This window comes from Aythya fuligula, chromosome 34 (assembly GCF_009819795.1).
Source record: "Aythya fuligula isolate bAytFul2 chromosome 34, bAytFul2.pri, whole genome shotgun sequence".
NCBI classification, from domain to species: Eukaryota; Metazoa; Chordata; class Aves; order Anseriformes; family Anatidae; genus Aythya; species Aythya fuligula.
Genome location: NC_045592.1, coordinates 692,133 through 698,893, shown reverse-complemented (window position 1 = coordinate 698,893; position 6,761 = coordinate 692,133). Strand labels below are relative to the sequence as shown.

Below are 6,761 nucleotides of genomic sequence, written 5' to 3'. Positions count from 1 at the left end.
AACAGGAGAGAAAGCAATCGCAGCAGCAAAAGCCACAGCACCCTCAGGACAGTTACTCTCATCCCCTCCTGTACCTCTGCCGCTTGCCTGCCCCACATGGCACATGCTTCCATCTGTTCTCTTTACCCACTTATAGCACCTCTAAAAGAGAAACTGGAATTTTACTCGATTGGATGTAAGAAAATAACTGCAGTGACAACCGCACCCCAAAAATAACAGCTACCTCTGCTCATCACACCACTCACTCCAGAGGCACCTCGGGTCATGACGTTCTGGACTACACACTGCGTTTCAGCCTGAACAAAGGAAAACACAGTCACAAGATAATCATTCAGCTGCCAGCATTAGCACCCATCCCTCAACAACACAAAGGAACTCCATTTACAATATTATCGTTTCAAAACAGCAGCCCCCTTGCCTCAGCACCTGGAAAGGGGATCAAGCCAGTCACTGAGTTGCCTACCAAGTGCTGGACAGTTCCAGAAGGAGCTCTTTCCTGTGACAGGTTCCTCCAAAGCTTTACACTCTACTGGGGAGAGGAAAGAAATAAGAATAAGAATTTCAAAACCCCATATCTGTAAGCTTTCAAGATTCGACAGACCTCCTCAAGCACACCGTTCAAGCGCTATGCGAGCAGCTGCTCGCAAGCAGCTCTACTCTCCTCCCCCCCAAATCTGCCAAACACCACAGAGATGACTGTGCCAGCTGCCCTTCAGTACATGCCCAGAGGCAGACCGGATGTCTTTGCCAAAACAGTCCGGACAATGTATTAGTACACCCATGGACATTAGCTATCATCACTAACTGCCAGGCAGGACAGCTCCAGACCAAACACATACACACAGGCACGCCACAAACACTACAAACAAAACACACAACACAAGGCACAAGAAGAAGCAACCCCCCCGAGGGAAGCCCTGTGGCAACAGCAAGTCAGAACAGGTGCTCTGCAGCAGACCCTAGCAGAGACTCAAATGTCACAACATGCGACTGGAAGCAACTGCCAGAACTGGGATGATGGAGGCCTAAAAAGCCTGCCTTCAAGACAAGAGACCAGAAGGATGGGGAGTGAAAACCCCTTAAGAAGACGCTTAGGAAATCAACTCCAAAGCAAGAGCTCCTGATGCAGCCCAGATGATTTCTGCAAGAGTGAGGATGGAAACAGATGTGATCTCAAACTGAATACGATGCACAAGACCTGAAACAGATCTGCACTTCAAGCAGCAACTGCAAGACAAGAAGTGCTTGGATCAGAGTCATGATGACAAAACAAGCATTGAGGCCCTTCAGCACCGCTATCAAGTCGCATGTCTAGTCAGTCCAGTGTAAAAAGCTAGGAGGATATCAAGACCCAAGAAGCACAGAACAGACATTGCAGAAGCAACACTACAGGACAGACGAACAGAAGGAAACTGTCCTGCCTGGCGCACGCACTCACACTACAAAATAATCCCGCTGCTTCTATTAGCCTGGTGACCCAGCCACAAGCAGCCTGAACATGACCCAGCCTGAACTACCCTCACAGTGGCACCAAGTCTATTCAGCCAGCTGGCTCCACGCTGCTCTGACTCCCAGCTCCCATTAGCCACCCCAGATATGCAAATACCAGGTGCCCCCCAACTTAGCTCTCAGGTTGCTGGATGGTAAAGTTCCTCCGCCTCAAGAAACGCACAGGCACCGATTGTCATCTTAGTCAAGTGCCAGGCTCATCATCAGCTGCAAAAACAGACTACCAGCATTCACTAGCACTCCGGCCATGATGCCCACCTTCTCCACAATGCTGACTACTTCTGATGTTACATACGATTGTGCTCATGTGTTCCTCTCCAAATCCAAACTCCAACAGTGCAGCCAGTATCATCCACACCAACTGGGAAAACAAAGGGATTAAATGATCGCTGCGTTCACAAGAAGTCACCCAATGGTGTTTTTTTGTTATTGTTTGTGTGTGTTTTTCTTTTTTTTTTTTTTCTTGAAATCTGCTTTAGCTCAACAGCATGCAGACTGCAGACAAGAGAACTGGGGTGTTTCTAGAAGGAATAATCCCCATGCTTTTGGTGCAGCTTTGAATATTAAAAGGACAATACCGCCCCCAGCAAGTAAATGGAACTTGCTTAACTGGAAATAGCTCAAACATTTTTTTACGTAGAAAGAAACATCTAGCTGCAGAACAGATTATACGCCAAAGCAATCAAACACCAAACAATCTTTCCTTCACTTCGGATAAGGGATGACCAGGCTGACAACACTCACCTTCCCTCAGAGCTTCATAACATGAAGATTTCCCTTCCCTGTCCATGACTGCACAAAGCACCTGCAAAGACAAGAGAAAAGCACACTCTGAGGCACCTCATAGCCACAGCGTACCTGCTGCAATACCTCTCTCTTCCCAGCTCTGTTACTTCAGCTGCTCACCAGCTCTAACTGAGATTCTTTGCTCACAGCGCCACTGCAAACTCTGCCCGGGCCACACAACACACCAAAAAGACATGCACACACACATGCCAAAAAGACATGCACACACAGCAGCCCTGGCAGGGGTAATCACAGACTTACCCTTTGCGGATGAAAAAGGTGACTCTGATACAACCGTGCTCAGTCTCTTGGTAATGCTGCATCTACACTGTCAAGCCATATGTAGCATGTAATCAAGCGGGTGTAACTCTCCAGAGGACTAAAACAAGTGGTTTTATACCTCTAGATATTAAAATATAGCTCAGAAACAGGAGCATATGCCACCATCCCAAAAAAAAAAAAGTGAGCCAGCAGCCTCTACTAAATATCATAGAATCATAGAATATCCTGAGTTGGAAGGGACCCTTAAGGATCATCAAGTCCAACTCTTGACACCGCACAGGTCTACCCAAAAGTTCAGACCATGTGACTAAGTGCACAGTCCAATCTCTTCTTAAATTCAGACAGGCTCAGTGCAGTGACCACTTCCCTGGGGAGCCTGTTCCAGTGTGCAACCACCCTCTCTGTGAAGAACCCCCTCCTGATGTCAAGCCTAAATTTCCCCTGCCTCAGCTTAACCCCATTCCCGCGGGTCCTGTCACTAGTGTTGATGGAGAAAAGGTCTCCTGCCTCTCGACACCCCCTTACAAGGAAGTTGTAGACTGTGATGAGGTCTCCCCTCAGCCTCCTCTTTTCCAGGCTGAACAGGCCCAGTGACCTCAGCCGTTCTTCATACGTCTTCCCCTCCAGGCCTTTCACCATCTTCGTAGCCCTCCTCTGGACACTCTCCAACAGTTTCATGTGCTTTTTATACTGTGGTGCCCAGAACTGCACACAGTACTCGAGGTGAGGCCACACCAGCGCAGAGTAGAGCGCTATCCCTCTATTTCAAGCACTTAGAAATCTAGAATTTCAACCACTTAGAAATCCAGAAATTCATAGACTCCAGCCTGCCTAAACAACCCTGCAACTGACTGAAGGAAAAACAAAGCACTGACCCCAAAGAGCAGCCCAGGCAGAGGGAGCTCTCTGATGCCATGCCTGGGGCTCATATACCTTTTGGCCCCGCCCAGCACCCAAACCAAATCACCTGGGAAAGGGGATGGGCAAAGCACAACAAAGTAGGAAGAGAGCAAGAAAAGCAGCTGGGTTTTTTTCTTTCTTTTTTAAAATCAACTTTATCTCAAAAGCATGCAGAGAGCAGACAAGATATCTCTGGTGAATCTAGAAACAAAAACCCCCTTTGCTTTTTCTGCAGGTTTTAATAATGGATTTACAATATCACCAAGCTAGTAACTGAAACTTTCTCAACTGGAATTAGTTTAAACAGGCTCATCCCCATCTGTAAACGCAGAGAACCAGCATTCACTAGCATGCCAGCCCTAATACCCACCTACTCCACAACGCTGACTACTACTGATGGAACATACAGTTGTGCAATACCTCTCTGTTCCCAGCTCCTTTACCTCACCTGCTCAACAGCTCCACCTGAGAAACGTGCCCGGGCGGCGCCGCGCCGCAACGTGCCCGGGCGGCGCCGCGCCGCAACGTGCCCGGGCGGCGCCGCGCCGCAACGTGCCCGGGCGGCGCCGCGCCGCAACGTGCCCGGGCGGCGCCGCGCCGCAACGTGCCCGCTCACTCTCTAGGCACTACTGCACTTATGCGGTCAAGAAACTGTACCCCACGGTTTCCCAAAAACAACGTACCTGACTACCCCTCATAAAAGAACATCGAATATGTGAATTCCAAGCACTTAAAGCCTAGAAGGCTGCAAGATATAAAGACTCAACCCACAAGCAAACCCACAAGCAAAAGATCCAAAAATATAACAAGTTGTCCCTAGACCTGAAACAGACTACCCCTTACATGCCCACTGCTGCTTTTTTCATATACATGCTCACACAGGGAGCCTCCATGATACATTTCTCCTAAACCATGCTCCATCACTTTTCCACCAACGTTGTGGCTTTGGTAAGATTTGACATATAGGCAAAGACTCACAGAAAGCCCCGTAATTCTGCCAAAATCATAAGGGACCCAGAACCACAAAGCAAACACACAAAGTAACATCACCATACTATCTGTAACACTGCTATAACAATTACTCACCTGAGGAAGAGCTGCATGCAATAGAAGCACCTACTACTAGATTGCTTTACTGTGACAGATCCTGCCAGTTGCCACCTAAAAAAGACATGCGTACCCTTTTCTACTTGAAAATGCATCAGTCCATAGACTCTGACCCACCTAAAGAACCCTGCAACTGACTGAAGGAAAAACAAAGCACTTACCCCAAAGAGCAGCCCAGGCAGAAGGAGCTCTCTGATGGCATACCTGCAACTCAGTTACCATTAGGTCCCACCTGGAACCTGAAGCCAATCACCTGGGAAAATACAAAAAAAAAAAAAAAAAACAGAAAGAGGGGGAGTAGTAGCTGTGGTTTCTTTACTTATTTATATGACTTAGCGCAACAGAATGCAGAGTGCAGACAAGAGAACTGGGGTGTTTCTAGAAGCAGACTAACACAGTCCACCAAAAAACTCCAAGTCCCCACTGACATCCACTCACCATCATGCCTCATTCACGTTTCCGTGCCTATGCCCTGAGCTACAAGAAACAAAGAGAGAAGGTCATATCCACGATGCACATGCAAACAGTATAGCTCCTTACAGAAAACTCAAACACAGAGACCAGAGCTAGAAGAAAAAAAAAAAATAAATAAACACCCTAAAGTCAACAAATGCCAAAAGGCCATGAATGCACAGCAGCTCCAACAGAGGTAGCCACAGAATTACCCTTTGCAGATGAAAAAGGTGATCCTGCTCAGTCTCTTGGTAATACTGCACCTACGTGGTTGAGCCTCTTGTACCATGCAATCAAGCTGGTTTTAGTCCTCTGGAGAGTTACACATGTGGGTGTATACATCTAGAGATTAACATATAGATCAAAAACAGAAGAGTATCCCCCCACCCCAAAAAACAGTGAGCCAGCAGCCTCTACTTAATATTCCTCTATTAAGTGAATTCCAAGCACTTAAAATCCAGAAATCCATAGACTCCAGCCTGCCTAAACAACCCTGCAACTGACTGAAGGAAAAACAAAGCACTTACTCCAAGGAGCAGCCCAGGCAGAATGAGCTCTCTAATGCCATGCCTGGGGCTCATATACCTTTTGGCCCCGCCCAGCACCCAAACCCAATCAAGTGGTAAAGGGGAGGGGCAAAGCACAAGAAAGTAGGAAGAGAGCAGGCACAGCAGCAGCTGTGATGTTTTTTTGTTTGTTTGTTTTTTGTTTCTTTTTTTAAATCTGCCATCAGGGAGTGTGAGCGAGAGATAGACTTCTGGAGTAACTCCCTGCAGGGCCTCAAGGGGAGGTACCGAGGTGAGACTCCTCAAATGGGGGTGGACCCCCTGCCCTGTAGCCGTCAGGCAGAGGGAGGGGATCTGGGAGCTGAGGAGGAATGGAAACAGGTCCCTGCTCGACATCGCAGGCGACGCCCTCCCCTTCCAGCCCCGCATTCCCAGGTGCCCTTATACAACAGGTTTGAGGCCCTGGAGCTCGACAGACCAGTAGCTGAGGAAGAGGTAGGAAGTGTTCCCAGGAGGATGCCTAGGGCGAGGAGGTCGACTCCACGCCTCAGGACTGCCTCCACCAAGAAAGACAGGAGGGTTATTGTTGTTGGAGACTCGATTCTTAGGGGAACAGAGGGCCCTATTTGTCGGCCTGACCCTACTCGTAGGGAAGTCTGCTGCCTCCCTGGGGTCAGGGTCAGGGACGTTGCCAGGAAGCTTCCCAACCTGGTACGCCCCTCTGACTATTATCCTCTTTTGATAGTCCAGGCGGGCAGTGACAACATCGAAGAGAGAAGCCTGAAGGCTATCAAAAGAGACTTTAGGGGACTGGGTCAGTTAGTGGATGGAGCGGGAGTGCAGGTGGTGTTTTCATCCATCCCTACGGTGGCAGGGAGGGGTTCAGAGAGGACACGGAAAGCCCACCTGTTAAACACGTGGCTCCGGGGCTGGTGCCAACGCAGAAATCTTGGGTTTTTTGATCATGGGGCACTTTACTCAGCACCTGGCCTGATGGCCGCAGACGGGTCCCTATCTTTTAGGGGAAAAAGGATCCTGGGCCAGGAGCTGGCAGGGCTCATTGAGAGGGCTTTAAACTAGGTAGGAAGGGGGATGGGGCTGAAGCTAAGATTGTTGGGGCTGTGCCAGGGGGAACAATGGCAAGGCCGGAGGATAAGGCAATGGCCCAGCTGAAGTGCATCTACATCAATGCACGCAGCATGGGTAACAAACAGGAGG

General features: G+C 48.9%; 1 long non-coding RNA gene across 1 annotated transcript; it reads right to left on the bottom strand.

Moving 5' to 3' along the window:
• Positions 1-469: 469 nt before the first annotated feature.
• Positions 470-2,315, bottom strand: LOC116500348. The gene is made up of 3 exons (XR_004254279.1): positions 2,254-2,315; positions 1,768-1,870; positions 470-529 (listed from the first exon to the last, which is right to left on the bottom strand). It is a non-coding gene; the product is annotated as an uncharacterized LOC116500348 (long non-coding RNA).
• Positions 2,316-6,761: the final 4,446 nt, after the last annotated feature.